The 21,189-nt window shown below is 34.7% G+C and overlaps 1 protein-coding gene and 1 long non-coding RNA gene across 6 annotated transcripts in view; one reads left to right on the forward strand and one right to left on the reverse strand.

Moving 5' to 3' along the window:
- Positions 1–12,330, reverse strand: part of LOC106670390 (dual 3',5'-cyclic-AMP and -GMP phosphodiesterase 11) — an 82,677-nt gene extending 70,347 nt beyond the window's left edge. For 2 of the 4 annotated variants that reach the window (XM_014400682.2, XM_014400681.2), the window contains exon 1: positions 12,141–12,330. The gene's annotated coding sequence lies outside the window, so the exon portion shown is untranslated. The remainder of the gene's footprint in view (positions 1–12,140) is intronic. The other 2 variants (XM_014400684.2, XM_014400683.2) reach the window with 2 other exon arrangements.
- A 1,853-nt stretch (positions 12,331–14,183) lies between these two features.
- On the forward strand, positions 14,184–15,411 carry LOC112126464. Of its 2 annotated transcripts, XR_002909989.1 has the most exons (5): positions 14,184–14,206; positions 14,267–14,420; positions 14,513–15,097; positions 15,164–15,243; positions 15,302–15,411. It is a non-coding gene; the product is annotated as an uncharacterized LOC112126464 (long non-coding RNA). The 2 variants fall into 2 exon arrangements; XR_002909987.1 differs by having other exon boundaries at positions 14,267–15,097.
- The last annotated feature ends 5,778 nt before the right edge of the window (positions 15,412–21,189 follow it).

The raw sequence follows: 21,189 nt of genomic DNA on the forward strand, positions 1-21,189 counted from the left end.
AAATTTTTAGAAACATACTAGAAACATTTGATCCAATACGTTTTAAAATTAGACAATTTTACAAAAAAAATTGTCCGGTCCCCTCCAAAGCGATGCATCTGAGGGACAAGATTTAGAAAGCAGCCTCGAGAAAGTAAGGCCTTTCGTGCTTGTAAGTCCTTGGAGCCGACAGAGAACTCAAAGTCAGTATAGTCCATTTAACATTCGATTACGAGAGTGAAAACCTATCTTCAACCAAGGGAAAAGATAATCTAAAAAATCTAAAATAATAAAAACTCGGTAGGGTGAAGGTTTACTTCACATGAATATTTTGTCATTTACTGGGATTAATGTATTGAGAATCGATTAATCACCTCTTGATTTAAAACAGTTTATGAAAAAAGTTATATTAGTTATTTGTATGGGTTATTAACATAGTATACATTTTGGTACTCCAATTCCGGCCCCCACAACCATACAAACATAAATATTGATAAACAACATCTAATAAATTATAACATAAAGCAAGCAATCTAAATCCTTAATAATGTATCAATGGCTCATCTGCAGGGTGTCCAGTGAACAGATGTCAATAATTCAAGAGACTACACATCAAATGGGACCTACTGTCCATAGCATGATTCTCAATAGTATTTATTCAAGATATTTCACTTTTGGAGTTCTTTAAAACTTTTACTTTTCCCATTTTTCTTCCAAACTTTTACCTACAAAGCCCTTGTATTTCACAAAATATTTATCCTACAGTAAATTTGATTACAATAATGGAAAGAGTATTAAAAATTCTATAAGATTTTTTTTATTACAACCTTAAGCAGACAAAGTATAAAATCAGTTAGAAGGAAACTTTTACGATTTTCAAAGTTCGTGCCTTAAATTTAACTAAGACTTTCTTGGTTCCGTATATACTGATATGGCTTACCGAAAGGTTGTGACTACTAGTGAGCTTTAAACAGATGTTCATAATTCCTCAAAAGTCAGTTTTCACCAGTGTAAAATGAACGTTGAATTGCTAAAAAATTGATTTTTTCGTTAACAAATGGTTAAAAAAAATCGTCATTAAGGTGTAACTTCTATTAAAAAGTAATCAAAATAATAAAAATTAAACAAAAAGAACTTTTTGGTTAAAAAACAAGACAAGAAAAAAAGCTAAGTTTTAATCCCGATGGACTTCATAAAAACGAAATCTATTCCATACGTGTTACAACTAAGAACCACCTCTTAGAAAGGATTGAGGAATCCTATGCTCTTATGAGAGAAGATATCACGATGATGTCGCGAAAGCAGTCAGAATACGATGTCAGGCTTGTATTCTTTAAGAAGGTGGATATTTTGAACACTTAATTTAAATCTTAGAGGCTTGTGGTTTTTTGTGTTTGAGTTATTGCCAGTCCTTTTTGTTCACTTTTTAATTAGTTGTTAATAGAATTTTAAACAACTTAATGATTAATATTTTTAAATCGTTTGTAACTTAAAAATCAAACTTTATGAAAGGTATTGGTTGAGATAAAAAAGTCAGCGTCACGAGCGGTATTCGAACCCACGATCTTCGGTTAAATATGCCGCTGCTCTACCACTTGAGCTATCGTCACTTCGATCCGCTCGGACACTAACTTCCCATCTCAACCTCACCTCTCGAATTTTCCCTCCTTTTTGCCATTTTTCTTTTTTTATCTTTACGAATACCTTTCGTAAAGATTAATTAATTGAAAAAAGTTAATTGGTCAATCGGACCACGAACTGTAATGGATTTTAAAAATCAAAATTTTAGTAGATAAACTTTAATTTTATACTGGTGATAATAGGCTATGAGAAATTAGGTAGCACCGTATCTATCAGTATTTACAGAGCCAAGCCAAATTATTTACACTTCAGACAAGAATTTGGAAAATCGTAAAAATTTACGTTCGAACTGATTTTGTACTTTGTTTGCTTAAGCGTACAAATTTAAAAAATTAAACTATAGCATTTTTAATGTATGTTTATCCATGTAATCATCAAATTAGGATTAATATTCTACAAGATAAGGAGGAAAAGTGAAAAGTTGAAGTAACACGAAAAGTGAAATATCTCGAATACAATTGAGAAACCGACTATGGACGGGGGGGGGGGGTTTAATCCCGTATGACAAGTAGAATAACCTCCTGAAGTAATGACCTCTGTTCACGTGTATCAAGGTGTTCTGGTCAGGCAACACACTAGCACAAACCCACCTCTGAAGATGGCAAGATTCGAAACGAGGATATGCGAACGACAAAACTAGACGACCATCTCTTAAAAATAAATCAAAATATTAAAATAACCAAGCTTAATAAATAAGAGATTTTTTGTTAATCATACCTAGGAATAAGGGGTAAATTTTAATCCTAATTTATTTCTTTTTGCACAATCACATTCCCAAGATAAAATACGAAGAAAACCGCATTATACTGACAACTATAAGGATTTGCGAGATAATTTATTAGAATTACTTCTCGATATTTCTTTGGAAATCTTTTGGCACGCGTCCCGTGAAAGGCGATTTAACGGCTAAAAGGATCTTGCAAAAGGAAAAATCCATTTGTGAAGAGGCGGCGGATGTTAAGAGATGAAGGAGACTGTTTTACTGGTCAACTCCATCTCGCCCTCTCTCTTTTTACGAAGGGGGAGTCTATTAAATATTTATGGCCATTTTAACGACGCAAGGATGGTGGCAAGGAACTGTTTGCATACAAGGTCCACGTACTCAACGGCGGGGGCGTCGTGCACAAGGGCTCCAGTGGGGGAATGTTAAGATCCGATACGGTCAAATATATCTTGTTTTGTCCTTACACTCTTGATAACGGATAAAAAAAAGATAAATAAACAAAAAATGTACAACGGCGCCAAAGCCGTTTGTCCTCGATGCGGAGCCCCATCTAGTATGAAAGAAAAATGTCAATGATTCCTTTGTGTTACGTCAAATCATCAATATATTTAACAACCGCTCAACCGATAAGAACTTAAAGTGAAAAAAATTCTTAATCGCCAGATTTGTCGGCCTTATTACTGAAACTACAGAAGAAATCCCAGTTTTAAAAGAAAATTATAAAGGTCAATTTTTTAACATAGACAGAAAATAAGGTGATATTGAACACTTGCATTCTGACAAATAAATAAAAATAGTCACACCTGGATTCTCTGGAAACTCCGAGAGTAACTGAAGTTATAACCAAACAATAATTCTTGTATTCTTTGAGGAAACGGCATGTTTTACTACATATAATAATGATAGATTTGTTTCTCGAGTGCGTATTGATGGCGAATGTATTTATTAGCGTAGATTGTGACTCGAATATTAAGTCGTCAATCCTCAATTAGGTCAGTACATAGTATGAGTGATGGAAGATTATTGACAGGATAGTGCAGACTGAATGGGCATCTGAAGAAGATTGTTAACACAACACAGCACGGGCAGAATCTGAAAAGCAGAGACGCCAATACACCTATTATCAAACTGTGGCGCTGCATTTGCCGTAGAAAGAAGTGTTTTGGACAAGACCACTTGACAAGCGATCCAACCTTACACTAACAAAGAAAAAAAACATTATACACTGCCCTGCTAACCCTCCTATGAACTACAAAGTTGAACTATTTGGAACCGCTAACCGTTCCAATCTATAAACCCTACAATCTAAAGTTAATGCTCCCTTCTGCTCTATTCCGTTATAAAAATTTTCATTCTAAATTACCGATCACTCAAACCCCTCAAAATGCCATATACTATATTACCCACCAATTCCCGTCGGAGACTGAAGCGACGTCGGCCACTCGACAACTTGGTTGCCTAACGTCGGCAAAATTGCCATGTGATCTCCACCCTGTTAGTGAACTAACTCGGCCCCCATCACTGGTTGAATGCCCTGTTGTCTGTCCGTTATAAATAAATAAATGAATTTTTTAAAAAGAATGGAGGAATCGAGTACTCCACACCGAACACACTGAACAGAGAGTACACCACAACTGAATGAATGGTATGTAAACAGTAATGTATTTAAGAGTAAGAGTGTGAATGCGTTTGGTTTTAGGAACTGATTGGGGGTTAAATGACCTAGCTTTCGATAGCCCCTGTAGCCCAACCTCAGCGGCTGGACGGATAAGACCAAGGTCTGACCCCGGGATGGGTGATTTTCGAGGCCTGCCGGTAATTCATTGTAAAGTACATAAGCTGGAATTACCTGTGGTCTGCGAGAAGTGATAGGCTCAACTCTGTATACGTGGATACATATGATGTACATGCATGTGCCGACTGGAGCTAATATAAATCAGCCAGTCAAAACTACATATTATATAACTACGAATACAAAAACTCAAAGCTTCTTTACTTTTCCTTTCTGTCTGTGTTCACTTTTTAACTTTAGGAGACCTGTTACTCCACCGGCTTGTGACAATTGACTGCCCATCAAAAAACCCGAGCCTGGTGCCAGAGTAGTTAAACTCAAGGAAACAATAACAACCATTTACATTTTGTACATCGTATATTTTTCGGGACTCCTTGTCCCCCTCTTCAGCGATAACTTTTCAAAAGCCTTGAAGGTTGTAGTTTTCTTTCTAGGTCGGAGTTTTCTTCTTCCTTTCACAACCTTCCAAGCTTTTGAAAAGTTATCGCTGAAGAGGAGACAAAAAGTCCCGAAATAAATACGATGTACCAAAACTAAATGTAAATCTGTAGTAAATCTGACTACCAATTGAATGAACAACAGCATAAGGAAGAAAATTAGATACAACGACCACTTGGTTTTTGCACGAAAAAATGGCCAACTTTGAAAATGCATATTTTCTTAGCCTTTTAAGTCACAAAGCTGCCCTAGGTCTCATTTTTTTAGAACATTGAACAAGGTGGTTTTTTAAATGTTTTCCTAGCTTCAGTAGTTTATTTCCTGGCTCCACGGGTCATTTTGAAGTTATCGTAAAAGTGCAAAAATTAACATGTTCCCGAATTTTTGAAATTACTGATGAATGACTGAAGCTAGGAAAACATTTTAAAAACGTCATCTTGTTCAGAATAAAATATTCTACAAAATGAGACCTGGCGCAGGTCTGTGACTTAAAAGGCTGAGAAAATATGCATTTCCAAAGTTGGCCATTTTTCCGTGCAAAAACCAGGTGGTCGGTTGGACATCGCTCTTGCAGCTATGTACAGATATAAATTCATTTAAGCACAAAATAAATTTTTTATAAGACTCTACTTGGTACAAATTCGTATTATTTCATCATAAGCCGTCTCATTTCGAAGTTTGCGATCCACACGCTTAAACTTGTTGTTTAATCCAATGATCCGATGATTTAAGCAGGTTTTTCGCTGACCAAACGATTCTTTTCTATGTGCTTTAAGAGTTTGTATCGTTCCCCGCTCATAATGTACCCTAAGTACAAAAAAAAGCCTAAGCTTTTCTTAGAGTTGCCTGGAGTTTAGTTATTTTGCTTCCTCTTGTCACGAACTCTTTTATATGAAACTTTTTGTACCAACAAAATCTTGAGCGTTGTACATATGAATTTCAAATGCCTTAATCATTTTCTCCAACGACACGATCCAGTGTCGAGCTCTCATAGCCCATACAACAGGACGCTTGTTTAAATGGATTCGGAATAAAAATTAAAAAGGAAAGGTGAGAATACACAGCCTTGGCAAACTCCCTTCTTTCTCGCGAAACTTTCTTAATATTTTCTTTCGTTTCTTATTTTTTCTACTGTTACATATTACATATCCGGCATATTGTAATTTGGCGCACGATTAAAAATGTTGCGTGTTATTTTTCAAATACACAAACCAACATATTTCAATTTATCTTATTTTATTATTTGTTGTTCATATATAATTGTATTTTAACTAAGTAGAAGCGATAACTTTTAGTTTATCTTAATTTTACATATTTAATTTGATCGATTATGCTTAATTAGGAAAGACACATTTGCTGATGTCTATGTGACAAATTTTCTACTCATAAATAAAACAACAAACTAGGATGAAATGGTTTATTAAAACCGTCCCCAATTAAATCCTTAGGGGAAAAGTTATAAAAGAAAAGAAACAAAACCTCTTCAAGCTTATATTCGAAACGAAAAGTTGCTGATTTCGAAATTCCATTTATACGTCGCATGATAACAAAAATGCTTTGGCAAAATCCCCACGAATGATAAAGTTAAAATGTAAAAGCGATAACCAATTTTCTGCAAATGTCAATCAATCGAGGCCTTTATTCTCAGTTCCATTGAATCAAGGTTAAAAATCAAACGATAAGAACTCAACATCATCCATAACTAAACCATAGAAACATAAATAAAGGATTTTTCGAATCATTATCTTTGGTGTGATCAAAGTTCAATCGTTTCTTTATTTGTGTCTATTCTGAAAGGAATTGTGCATCAGCTAGAAAAATGTACAAAACTAAATCGGTTTGTTTACAAAGCTTGTATATTTCATCCAACCAAGTTTGAACATTAATACCATCAAAACAAATAACATTTACACTTATCGTAGTACGTAGTGTGATAAGAAGTTTTTAATTTTTATTATCACTCCCAGAACGATAACACTTAAGACGTGATGTGATAACATGTAGGATTTTTAAAATATAATTAATGGCAAAATATATAAATTTTGATTCGTCTAAATGAACAAAATCTTTTAGTCGTTTACTACAACTTTTTGACATTAGGATACTTATTGGTTTTAATTTTTTCCCAAAAATCACAGTGTGAAGCTGAAATTTAAATTTAGATCAGACAGACAAGTCTTGAGTACGAAAGACAAGAAAATTGACTAAATTAATAGATAATTCCCTAAATTCACTAATTTCGTGGTCCGCTTGACCAATTAATACATTACAATTAATTAAGGTTTTTAGTTGAGATGAATCCCTCTCGTGCCATTAACTTTTTTTCATCTCAACTAAAAACCTTAATTAATTGTAATGTATTAATAGATAATGTAAAATAGCCCAGGTAATACAATAATTACTAAGCATATAAAAGGTGATTTTTAGTATAATTTTCACCACTGTTCTTATCTCTCTAGGCCAAATCAACAAATATTGTAAATATACTTCAGCCCTCTGCCACAAGGATGTATAATGTCTTAGACGTTTCCCCTTGTAGTCACTTTGTACAAAATGTATGTAAAAGTAAAAGTATCTAATAAATAAACTCAAAAACCAAAACTAAGGATATAACACCCTTTAATATTAATCGATTTAAATAAATAGTTCTAATTGTAAAAAATAAAATATTTCAAATTCTAATTTAAAAAGTTATTTACAGATAGGTATCTTAACCGGAGTTAAACTGCGTATAAATGAAGCCTCCCTTGGTTAAGCTTTCAAATCTAGTTCAAAATATAATCTGCCCTAAATTTACTTTATATATTCAATTAAATTTAACACTTAAAACACTATGTTTACGATTAAATCGAATCGATCATCTCTGTGAAAATAGGTCGAACAAACATTTATTCGTATTTGTAAACTGTAAAACGAAGGAGTATTAATGAGTTTAAGATGTCATAAAAAGCTAAAAGGTGGGGGCAGATAGTAAGAGATGAAGCTTCCCAGGCGTTTGAGATAAAAAAGCATTACATCCGGCGGAAAACCTCACCGATAACATTTCAACCATTAGTAAAAAAAATTGCTAATTCTTCATACATCTCTCGTGAGTTTTCACTTTTCTTTCAACCGTGGAGCACGGTAAATAAAATATAATACAAGAGTACAGACGAGACTTATTATGTGGAAAAAAGAAAGATGAGGTAATGTAGATTTTACCATGTTAGTCATCGTACATGTAATTTTTCCCTTTTCTGATTGCGTACATCGCATGTGTGATAATGGAATTTTCGATCGTCTAGAAGAAATTTCCATCGGGTCGAAAGCACCTCGTGAGCACAAAAGTTCAACGTCTCGTTTTTTACAGAAAACAGGCCTTCTGCGAAAGTTAAGACCGAAGAGAACTTTCAAACTTTTGAAACGAGAAACTTTCGTGAACATTTATCGAAAAAGATAATCGATGACGTGAGTGAAATTCATTTTTCACCTTTTCCCATCCGATAAAATCGAGTTTTGAAGGCGAAACCCACCATGGGACAGGGTGAGTCTCTAAAAAAATTATCTTTCTGCCGCTTTGTTTAGGTTTAATTCAATAGCTTTTCGAAATTGAACCTAATACGTCTCACCTTTAACAACTTTACATTTTCCTTGCAGCATATTGTGGCGTATAATTATAATTGAGCAATTATACGGTAATTTCAATTTGGACTATGCAAGATATTAGCTTTTTTTCTGAAAATAAAGAAAGTTCCATTAATATTAATAATGGAATTAATTTAAAACTACTAATCGACTAATCGATTTACTTAGCTTTCACAAATATCCTGTTAACGAATTAATTAACATCCTGTATATTTATCACTGATGGTTTCTATCAAGGTGTTATTTAAAGATCCTTACTACAAAGAAAATATAAATACTTTGAAATGTTTTACCTAGTTATTTAAATAAATTAATATGAAATGGTGTAATATTCGGATTATTCTAAGATTTTCTATCAGTTTATTTAATTTACTTGCGTATCATACTGTAAATTGTTTCAGAAAAACAAATAATTTTCGAATAATTAGCTGCAAGTGAATCAATGCAGAATTTCAAATTTAAATAAATTGCACATTAAATCGGAATAAAATCATTGGTGTCTTTCATTCATAAAAGCGGACGAGATTCTGCAGTGCACATATTTACCCAGGGTGTTAAAAAAATGACATTGAATACATACAAATTGTCCTCTGTATTTTTCCACGGTATTATCCAACATGGTTTTACTTTTTAACTATAAAAATTTAAAAAAAAATAAAAAAAATACGAATCACGATTGGACGATTAAAGCCGTGATTCAGCTTGTCGATGGATTTAGTTTTTCCGTACAAATTGTATTCAATTTTTCATAATCCATTCATCTTATAGAACGACAAAAAAGTTAATACAAATATATTTAAAACTGGAAGAAATGAATCCTATCAAAAAATAAGAAAAACTAAATTTAAATCCTTTCTGGGCATTTTGGTAGAAAATTAAATAAAAACTAGTTTATCGGAAGTGAACGATTTTTTTACTTCTTTTAACTGCAAAGCTATCGAAGTAATACTGTTTCAAGAAAGGGAAAATGTCTTATAAAATAATTATGGAAATATTTTACAGAAAATTATGTTTGATTTTTATCTTATGAATATCTTATTATTGATAAGAAGAAGCTACGAATGATGCTTAAGATGAATATGAACCCAGCGCAGTAAGGTAAAAATGACGAGTGGTCGTCTCCAAGATGGTATCGGTATTGAATGAAATTCTGGACACACACTGATGTCTAACATTAGCATTACGATTTGTCTCTCGAAGAAGAATAAATTTCGCGTCTTTCAATGATAAATGTCCCAAAATTTTCTCTAGAAAAAAATAATTTATAAGTGACGGCCAATATCATTCCTTCAATACTAGTTGTGCGAGAACATGTGTGCACGTACGGGTAGACATACTTAACATTTAGATTAGTAAATATCGCTCTCAATCATCAAAAAAAAACTAAAAGGCAATAACCAACCGGTGAACTGTTCTGCATGTAGTGCACTAGGCACGGAAACTACTAAAACATCGATTGATATTGATTCAAAGACTCGAATGAACGAAACGCAGGACAGAAATGCATTTGCTGCCTTTCGACCTGTTTAAAGAAAAAACAGACAAGATAAAAATAAAATAAAAAAATAACACAATTCGGAAAAACCGACGAAACCATCAGTCATCACTAGAGATCAAGTTAGTACCACAGACTCCATATAACATCCCTCAACATCCGGTTATGTGAAATAATTTAATATTAAATCTGCAAACATTAAAACGAAAGAGAGAGAGAGAGAGAGAGAGAGAGTGTGTGTATGAGAGAATGAGTGTGTGAGAATTTTCGAGAATTTTTTTTTGAGAAAATCCTTCACCTCTTACTACCAACTACTCCATCAGTACTAAAAAATGAAATGTTAAATCCACCTACATTTTTCTTCTTTTAAAACTAAAACTTTTAAGGTTTTATTGTAGTGAAAAGCCGGCAATAAGGCTAAATACCCAATATAATTAAACAATAAAATGAAGTCAAAATTTTTGTACTTATTCAAAATAATGTAATCATTATGGGAGCAGATAAAAATACAAATAAACTCCACATGGGCAGGTTGATGTGTACTATGTGAAAGAAGTATAATATATTACTGCTTAAAAATAAGAGAAAAAGAGGAAGAAGCAATAAAGGAAATGTTAAAGAAATTTTAAAAAACTGATTTTTTAAATAAAAATTGACAGTATACATGTAATATTATAATAGGTTTAAAGCTTTGTGTATTATGCTTTAATTGTTTTTGTACTTATATATGAATTTTTACACCTGCTACAATCCGAGTTTTTTAGTAATCCGGAAACCACCCGTAATGATTAGTTCGGATTACTGAGAAAGCACTGTAATCGACTATAACGTGGTGTATTTTGTTGGTTACCAATATTTATGATTCTTAGGTATGTGGTCAGTTTAGAGGACCATGCTCTCTATTTTGAACTGTCAGACAGGTTTCGAGTGTCTACCTGCAGTTGTGGGTTGTCCTTCCTCATCTTGCTTAAATCCCCGACCAGAAAGTAACCCCTTAAGCTCTGTTATATCACATTATACCAATTTCAATAAACTGTTTTACGATATGTTTTGGTAACCAATATGTATGATTCTTTGGTATGTGTAATTTGGGCAGCCCATCTGAGCTGTTTTGGACACGTTTCAAGTGCCTATGTAGTTGTGGATTCGTGACCATGGGCCCCACCTTGCTTACATCCCCGACCAATGCCTTAAAACTGTGTTACTTCACGTTATACCAATCTCGACAAACTGATGTATTGTATTGAATACAAATATTTATGTTTTTGGTATGTGGCTGAGGGGTTGGCATTCCTGACCGACCAAAAACAGCGATGATAGGCAGACCAAACTTATCAGAAATGATCATCACCCTGCGAAATGAGGAACAATTGTTTTTTGTTACATTTCGTTCCTCCTCTTTGTATTTTTCTTTTGTGTGACCAGATTCGTGTTGAAATGTTCAACTTTTGATAAACATACACGCGCCAAAGATAGCCTTGCGATTTAATTCAATTAGGAAAATTAATAAATAAATTCCAACGCTCATCTTTGGAGTGTTTTTAAAACCTTAAACCTTTCAACACCAACCTGGTTAAAAATTATTTATTATTGATTTTTCATGCCTTCATAAACTTATTTAATGTTTTTAATAATTATGGTTTGTAATCAGTGTTGCCACTGCTTAAATAAGCTGTTCATTATTTTTGAGGTTTATCACTGGATAATTAAACGCATCCTGAGAGTTGTAATATGTATGTGCATAACAAGAACTAGCAAAACTATTATGGAAATAAAATTTCGGAAAAAATTAATAAATTGATTCTCTTCGCCATATTTACAGAACATTAATGTAAACGACGATAAAGAACCAGGTTAGACGTCGAAGGGGATAATTTTCCCGTTTTCTACATACCTAAAATCGCTACGTGATGGTATAGTAAGTTAGAATTTTATGACCGTTATTAAATATTTTTCTTTGTTATTAGAAATACATTCGCAGACTATTCGTGTGAATGTCATGGAGGGGGCGCGAGATCGTGAAACATCACGATACGAAAAGTACTACGGAATGGAAAGAGAGGATGTACAATTGCGGTACAGTTTCTGGCCGAAGGATCAGCAGAATCTGCAGATAAAAGCGTGGAGGTTGAAAATATGCGGCCACGCATCCGGACGGGCGGGAGAAGCGGATGTCGGCAAATCCGTTGATAAGGGTGGAGATCCACGTGGAGAAGCAAGGTCGGTTGGATCGTAACCTGGCCACCGTATCCAGGGCAACGGAGGCGCGGAAACGGCCTTTCCTCTCCAGCGGGAAATACGAAAAACATTCCCGAAGAGGGCCCGGTTCTATTTATGAGCGAGCCCCGGCCTGGCCCCCGCCACCGCTACGGACCTCGCCAAACTCGGGCCCACAAAGAATTTCCAGCGACGACAAACGACGATAACTCTACAAAAACAAAACTCACATAATTTCCTCTGCTCGGCCGTCGTTCCCCTCGTGAATCTCCAGATCGGATAGAAAGGCGGCCGACTGCCTGACGCGCACTCAGCACTCGGGGCACTTGAAAGGCACTCGTGAGACTCTGGAGGACGAAGCGCGACGAGATATCGACGAAAGACGAACTGTTACTGACGCCTGACGGCGACGAGACGGGGCGGCCGCACTCGCGCCCCTCACGGGCTCGCCCACAACCAGTCCCACTGCCCATGAATGGGCCGGCCGCCACGCTCCCCCACTTCCTTTCATCATCACACACAATTGCTCATTACTGATTACTGTTCAGTGATTACTGATACTGATCATGATGACAAACCAGACTCGTTCAAATTTCGACCTCGCTGCACCTTCTACATTTACCAACGTCCCTATCTATCTACGAGGAGAGAACTATCAACAACTATACACTTCCATCGTCCTCTCACTATCTTATCGATAATTGTGCGTGGAATATTTATCAGTTACTTGCTTCTTTTGTAGCTCGAGTGTGGAACGAAATGGAAGAATCTATTTATATTGATGGTGTTTTCAACAATTTGAATCATGAGCCAAACCCAGAGGTATCAACTTCATTAGCTTCATCCCTGGGCATTCGGGACATAGAGACAATTAGAGGACGGATATTGACCAAAAAAGTAACCGGGTCCAAAACCTGCTGGATCAATACCAGGGAACCCACCTTAGAAGGGTCATACGCTAGACTTACGAAGAAATTACAGGAGAGCGACCACAACAGAACCAGAATTCTGGTTGGACTCCTGTCAGGGATTGAAGACTTTGTATGTAAGAGTATATAAGAGAGTGAAGGAAAGTAGAGTAGAGGTGAACATAAGTGGAGTAGTAGAGAGTATGTCGTTCAATCTTTTTAAAAAGATAGTTCCTACTCACAGAGTTAGTTGTTTTCAACGATCTGGATTTCAAGCTTATTGCTCATCATCAGGTTGAAGGAATTTACAAACACGTCTCTCGACATGAATTGTAAGAGTACATCTCTGTGAGTAGGAACTATCATTTTAATAGGTTGAAGTGGAGTAGAATCAACAGAATGAACATAAAAGGGATCATAGTTTATTGTGAACTGAGGGATAAGTAATTGATAGATCCAAGCACAACAACTTGGGATTTTTCTGCGTTCAAGTGAGCCTATTTTCAACGGCCTAGTAGCTAATGTCGAGTTCAAGTCCTCTTCAATTCTTACAACAGCTGTATTGTGTCAAAAGGTGGGAGAATAATTGAAGATTCATCAGAACATGTTTAAATTAAAGAACTGACGTAGCATCAGACGGAATAATAAGCTGAAAAATTAATAGTTCCTCAAGTGGAAAAAACAGAAAAATTGCGGATTACCAGATTGAGTGAGAAACTGAAGAATGGACGGTTCATCAAATTTTGTGAGAAGCTGAAGTAAGTAATTCATCAGATAGTATGAGCTGAAGAATTGCCAGTTTACAAGGTTAAGTTATGAGCTGAAGAATTGACGATTTACCTGATTTTGTTTTGTAGTGATGAATGTACTGTTCATGAAACGAATGAGATGAAGAACTGACGTAGCATCAGATAGAATAATTAACAGAAGAATTAATAGTTCCTTAAGTGGAATAAACTGAAAAATTGCAGCCACCATATTTTGTGAAGAGCTAAAGAATTAACGGTTCGTCAGTTAGAATGAGCTGAAGAATTGCCAGTTTACAGGTTAGGTAAGGCAGTGATAAATGGAATACTGGACTGAAGAGCTGATAGATCGTCAGATGGAATAAACTGGAGAATTGCCGATTCGCCAAATTGAGTAATAAGCTAATTTACCATTCATCAGATTTTTTGATGAGTTGAAATATCAACGGTTCATTAAATTTTGTGAGGAGCTGAAGAATTAACGGTTCATCAGGTATAATGAGCTGAAAAACTTCCAGTTTACAAAGTTAAGTTATGAGCTGAAGAATTGACAGGTTTCTTTTCTTTTTTTTATGAGGGTTCGCAACAGCAGAGGTCATATCAATCTTCAGGGTGCGGGTGTTTTTGAAAAAAAGCCCATTTGTAAGTATGTCGGGTTCGAATGCATTGCGTATTGACAGTTTATCTGATTTTGTTTTGCAGTGACGAATGAACTGTTCGTGAAACGAATGAGATGAAGGACTGACGTAGCATCAGCTAGAATAATTAGCTGAATAATTAATAGTTCCTCAAGTGGAATGAACTGAAAAACTGCGGATTACCATATTATATTTTCTGAAAAGCTGAAGAATTAACGGTTTGTCAGTTAGAATGAACTGAAGAATTGCCAGTTTACAGGGTTAGGTTATGAGCTGAAGAATTGACGGTTTATCTGATTTTGTTTTGCAGTGATGAATGTACTGTTAGTCATATTAATGAGATGAACCGATGTAGCATAACATGGAATACTGGACTGAAGAACTGATAGATCGTCAGATGAAATAAGCTGAAGAATTTCCAATTCGCCTAATTGAGTAATAAGCTAATTGACCATTCATCAGATTTTTGATGAGCTGAAGAATTAACGGTTCATCAGATAGAATGAGCTGAAGAATTTCCAGTTCGCAAGGTTAAGAATGAACTGAAGAATTGATGGTTTATCTGATTTTATTAGATAGTGAGATATGCTGTTCGACAAAGAAACAGATGAAGAACGGATGAGATGGCAAACTGGGCTGAAGAATTGTTACTTTGTCAGATGGAATAAGCTGAAGAATTGCCAATTTACAAGATTGAGTAATAAACTCGCCCCATCAGATTTTCTTATGAGCTGAAAAATTCTTCACATCAGATAGAATGAGGTGAAGAATTGCTAGTTCACCAGCTGAGTTATTAGCTGAAGAATTGAAGCTTTAACCGATTTTCTGAAGAATCGGTGAATCTGAAGAGTGAACTGTTCGTCAGATTGAACGAACTGAATAATCGCCCTTTTTTGTAAGTAATATTCTGATTCTTTTTCGTATGTATTAAAGTTTGATTTCTTCTTTTATTGGGCAAAAGTTGGTAATAAAGGCTAGCATGGGTGCATAATCAATGTTGAAAACAGGTACTTGCAAATGGAAGAAGCAGTAATTAATAAGGTAAAATAAGCGATAAAGTTTATCTTTAAAAAGAGTATAATATTTTTGTATGGTTTAGATGATGAGTGACCGCTCCAACTATGCTATGAACCTGAAAGAGACAACATAATTATCGAAATTCCCAAATAGAGGCTGCCAGTTGTTCCATAACCTATTGGAATGCTCAATTTGAAATATACAGAACATAAAATATTTGGCTTTTGCTCAAATGGTGTTTGTTTTAACGCCTGCATCATACTCTAATTTTTGTTCGTTATCCCTTAGAAAGTCACACGAAATATTAATCTCAGTGGTCCCAGCTAGTTTTTGTGTTCAGTCGGCATCTTCATGATGTTGATGTTAAAATCTATTATAAAGTATATTCTTGTTAGATAGAGGAGAGAATCAGACCACTTTTTGTCCTCATTGGTAGATTTGATCATGAGAAAGCCAAAAGCATGATTGAAGCCTGTGAAAGTTAAAAAAATAATGGAAAGTTATCCATTAAAATTACATTAACGGCCTTTTGAAAAGAAAAAAAAAAGAACTGGGCTATCAATTTGTTTGAGTTCGCTATTCCAGCCAATTGAAATGATTTTTTAAAATATAAATTATAACTTTTGTGAAAAGTAGTCACACATTTTACCAATTTTTCCTGTGGCTATTTCCTTAGAATAATTAATTTTCTATTTTACGCTCTTTCAAGAATAAAACCTCATTGGTCCGGCGTTTATTTGCAATACCTACATGTTCAGAAGTAAACTTTCCCGGTTAAACTTTGGAAAATCTGAAAATGTATTTTTTATTAATTACAAAATTCTTTTGTACAAAATGAACAATTGATCGTTTTTTATACATATCAAAGTAAGATGCTTATTTTAAAGCTATATAAGTTTACTTCAGGCAAAGTTAGAACTACCACGGTACCTGCTTACTCGAGTTGAAAAGAAATGTTGGAATTTGTCGTGTAGTAATGAACTGGTGATGATGTTCCGATTCTGGCCCGTCTGGTACTGGCAAATGGCTCGAGTACCCCACAGCAATCAGGAACATCCGTCTGACGCCGCACCTGCTCCCAATTGGCATATGCCATTCAGAACACAAGCTGTGGGGGAAAAATAAAGAAGAGATCTCTAATAGAAATATTTAAAACAGTAGGTAATAATGGCTTAAGTAGTTGAATTGGTGGGAGGAAAGGGAAATGTTACAGAACAGAGAAAAAATATTGCTCAATTAAATTTCAAAAAACTGACATATAACAAAAGCTTGGTACTTAAACCCAGAAAGAAAAAAGACGCAGAAACAAAAAATGAAAAATTTATTTTGGGTTCAAATATTTACAGTTAGTATATTCCTTTTAAGAAAGTTTCTTAAAAAGCTGAAAAATAATAGGTATTTAAAAAGCAATTTTTTAAAAATTAACTTCCGATATGTCTCCACACTGGAGCACATTCCTTCCAAAGATCCCAGTGTTATGAATAAAAGTGGATGAAAGACGTGCGAAGTGACTAGTCCCATCCTCATCCGGTGGTATGTTGCACCAACCTGGACGTGTCGGATTAACGGTAATACACAAATAACAAAAGTGAGATAAATAAATAGTAGATTATCTTTTCTATCTGTCACCTGGGCCATGGTTCCAAGCGTCTGATCTATTTGCTCAGATAGACAAAACGACCAGCTGCAGGTTTATTACCACGCAGAAGTCAATAAGAAATTTCAAATTTTCTAAAGTTGGAAGCGAAGGTTCAAGGAATAATTCCTAAGTAAATGCTGAGGTGATCAAACTGACCGTGACGTATGGTAGTTTGACCTGAAGAATTCTGTCAATAAGAAGAGGGCAAAAAAATCTGAGTGAATACAACTGATGAGCCTATCAAGTCTTATTAAAATTCTGAAACTAGATAGGCGAAACTAACCTACACGAGGGAGAAGATAATAGACCTATTTGATTGGCCCATTGCGAAAGACTTTCTATGGCCCAACGCTTACCCATAGTGCTGACCTGACTTGAGAAGCAGGGGTTCACAAGCACACCGTGTTCCTTAATCGTCTTGAAGTCGAACATGCCTTCTAGTTCGAGAGCTACTGACTGACTATGACTTACTAAAGTTTCGACCTGGTGCACTAACGGCATACTACAACTTTGACAATACTTCCGCATTCCAAATAGCAGCCAATAAGCTTGTAGAAACTAGTAGGGATCCAAACCCATTGGAGGAAGCGATAAGGTCCTATCTACAACTCGCACTTATAGCTTTCTTGGCAATCACGGCTGCCCCAGGCCGTAGAGGCTTCATACTTGAGATCCATAGATCGCCTTTATATTTGGTGTTATAATTTTAATGTGTATAATTTGAAAAAGCAGAATTAAAATGGCTTGGCACCTAGTTGAACGTTAAAATAAACAGTTTGGCCGTTTTCGAGCCATTCGGACTGACTATATTTGTGAATTTTTACCTGTTCGACACATTTCAATATACCGCCATCTTCAGAAGATTAATTCGATCCGACAACTGCCTGTCTTTTCAAATTTATAAAAATTAAGAAAAGGACAAGACATAAAATAACATACAGACTAATAGTGAATATGGTGAAAAGCCGATATATTAAAGTACAATTGCTTGGACAATCGGTCCAAAATAATCTGCAACGGCCAAATTACAGATTCGTCACCCATCTCATGAGGAAATCTAACAATTAGATTTTATAGTAAATAGTAGATCAGTAGTGGATGGATATATCTGATAACTGAATGACAGACCAAAACTGCGAGGAATTATTATATTATCATGAACACTCCAAGAACCTTCTTGCAAATTTTGGAAAGAAAGAAACAACAGAATGCATCAAAGGAAACAGGAAAAAACTGTGAATCCTGACAGGAGTCCAACATGGCACATTTTGGATAGATAGATAGATTTTGCAAGGAAACAGAGGAAACATCAATTTCGCGGAAGAATTTCTTTTACAGGCATTACTTTTTTGGTGAAAACATAAACTCCTGATCTTTATGTGTGAATCTGTATATAGTCCGAGGTTCTTTATGAAATCCTATTGAGGTCTTTCTACTTTACTTGTTTGGATTTTTTTGTGTGTTTAACAATTTTAGACTTTTACGTCGGCCTCGTTTACTTAAACCTGTCCGCACTCTATCAGTCACATCTTTTGCAAATCGAGGTGTCAAATCATTACCAATGCTTGGAAAATGGTGGATATATACTTATAGTACATAAGTCCCAATGATACTTCCATGTAGCATTCGAGTGAGTCAGGTTGGACACGTTCTACCTATTTTAGCTAAGATTTTACAGAATCTACTACTACACTAGTACTAGATTTGACAGAATCTGGAAACTTGTCCAGTAACTACAAGAACCCTTTCTACCCTCTGTTGACAAAGACCAAGGACAGTACTAAGCAGTTTCCATACAGTTTTATTCTCGTACACCTTCGGCCATGCCTCAATAAAATATTTAACACATAATTTATTTCGACTTTGTATCATTGGTTAAATTATAAAATAAATTTGTCTGAGCTGTACGGCATACACGAGATGTATAGGCTGTGGATTTGAAATATATTTAAAATTATTGTGGAACAACAGATTTGACGCCCTCTTGTGGCATTTATGTCAAACCTTTTTCTGCCTAGTTTCAAATACATATTCGTTTTTTAAGGTGTCTATTTACTGTTCAAATAAATGTCTAAAATTACTAGTACATGCCTCAATTGCTAACATAGTTTTGGATTGTCTAACTCTGAGTGAAGTAACATATATAAAAATAGATTATTAGTGGCTTTATGGAAATTTAATACCTTTTTTTTCAAAAGAGGTAAGGTTGTCTAAGAAATGTTTATTGAAAGACCACAAAACAAGCCCTTTTTTCCTTAAAAATTTTCCTACAATCAAACATACTTTTTAAAAATATATATTTTTTAAATTATATTAAAGGCCATCAACTATTTAAGTCATTTTTGGCCTTGACATCAATAACATTTTACTCGAGAGTCCACTCACTGGCTTCGCAAGTCTTGAGTCCCTTTAACCCAGAGAGCTGCCACCGTTTCTATTCCACCCAGCACAACCTCCTAATTTTTTGAGAAAAAACAAACAAAAATTCAAACCATTTATATTTTATTATATAAATAAAATATAAATCTACTGATAGTAAAAAATTAAAAGGTTTCTCTATATTCCCTGCATATTCTTCCAATAACTCAGCAAGATTACTTGACAAGAAGCAAGATTAAAAGTCAAGGTTAAAATATGCCTCATCGTTAACTGTACTTCACAGGTTTCACATGTTGGACTAGACAGTCTGTGTCTTTGTGTCAGTTGTCAGTTTCCTATTCACAGTCTGGTCAGACCGTTTCCTCATAGCAAGACTTTATGTCATACAAAATAAAATGTTAAGTTGATGGTGGGTGTTGGTCTGCGAGTCAGTGAGCACAAGTTGAACCAATACTTATTGGGTCTGTCTAACACCCACGTTTTTTAATTAATCAAGCACGTTTCAGCATTGTCCTATCAAACCTGTGATGGATCTGATAAGTAACCCAGTATCAGTTCAACAAAATAAAACAAACTCAATACAACTTGCATAGGGAAGCTCATAAAGGATACTGATAACTTTTACAAATACTTGTAAGCTTCAGAACATTAATGACACTTATTATTGCTAATATATTTTCAACCAGAGGTTTTTTTAAATTTGTGTAATTGTTTTAATATTTATTTTCTTCTCAATTCTGCCAATTCATTGTATTCCATGGCTTACTGTGTACTATCATTTTTTCTCTGTTGCTATTGAGATGGCAGAATTTATACTATAATGCATAGATGAGTGTAGTTCATTTACATTCTCTGATTTGATGATTTATAATCGTTTATGTTGATAAAGGCTTGCCAAAACATCTTGAGTTCATTTAGGTCTAGCGGGCACTATGGAAAGGGTTCCGTCTTGCAACAATAACAATATTTCTGTCCTCCCTTAGTGTCGTAGGGTGCTGGGATCCACTATCAGGCCTCCTATTGGCACTTCCAGTCTGTTGGAATCGGGCTAAAGCCCAATAGACATCTCTGAAAGCTGTGAAAAATGCCAACTGCCTCTGCAATACCCACATGCCGGTGACCTCGATGACTCATTCTCACAATAATATTGTGAACTTCTAGTTCAAGATGATGTCTTTCCATGATTAAAGAGAATACAACTTGATTAAAATGGAGAAAAGATTATAAAAGGTGTTTGTTTACAAAATGAGTAATCTCATGTTTACTATTCTTAAATAAATCCATTATTAAAAATTGGGATTTACATTTGTTTGTTTTTGGCTTGTATTTTCTATTTTGTTTTATCCAACTAACAAAACTATATCTTTTAATTTGATTAAAATTAATAGAATAAGAGTAAATTACAAATATCCCTATTCATTTTTGGGCAGTTTATATCAGCAATATTTCTAAATAATGGGGTGTAGTCAATGATGTGATCTTCTTCACAATCACCTCTACTTTATCGTTGCTTATCACCCAATGATAGTTGACTCCGATTGATAAGCACCTTCTATTATTTTTAATCTCTTTCTATTAATACATTGTTTGTATCAATTTTGTAATTAGCTAATTATCAATCAACTGGTTTTGATTGACTACTAGAATATCTTTTTTGACCTAGCTTATAAAATTAAATTATTGAATTAATGCAGATTTTATTTGCATAAAGGTACATTTGAGTTGATGACAGGAAAATATACAAAGAACAAAGTTTGAAAGAAAAATGTTTTGGAGCATTGCAGTTTTATGCTTGTTTTGATATATATATATCACGATATATGATAATTTGATATATGATATATATTTATTTCTCATAAATAACATGAATGAGAAATAAATGAAATCTTGTGGGAAGTGCAACGTCATTTACCAGATCTTCGAAAAAGCTCGCGCTCACGGCTCACCCCTCT

The sequence above is a fragment of the Cimex lectularius genome, unplaced genomic scaffold (assembly GCF_000648675.2).
Source record: "Cimex lectularius strain Harlan isolate CLEC.00 unplaced genomic scaffold, Clec_2.1 scaffold69, whole genome shotgun sequence".
Taxonomy (NCBI): domain Eukaryota; kingdom Metazoa; phylum Arthropoda; class Insecta; order Hemiptera; family Cimicidae; genus Cimex; species Cimex lectularius.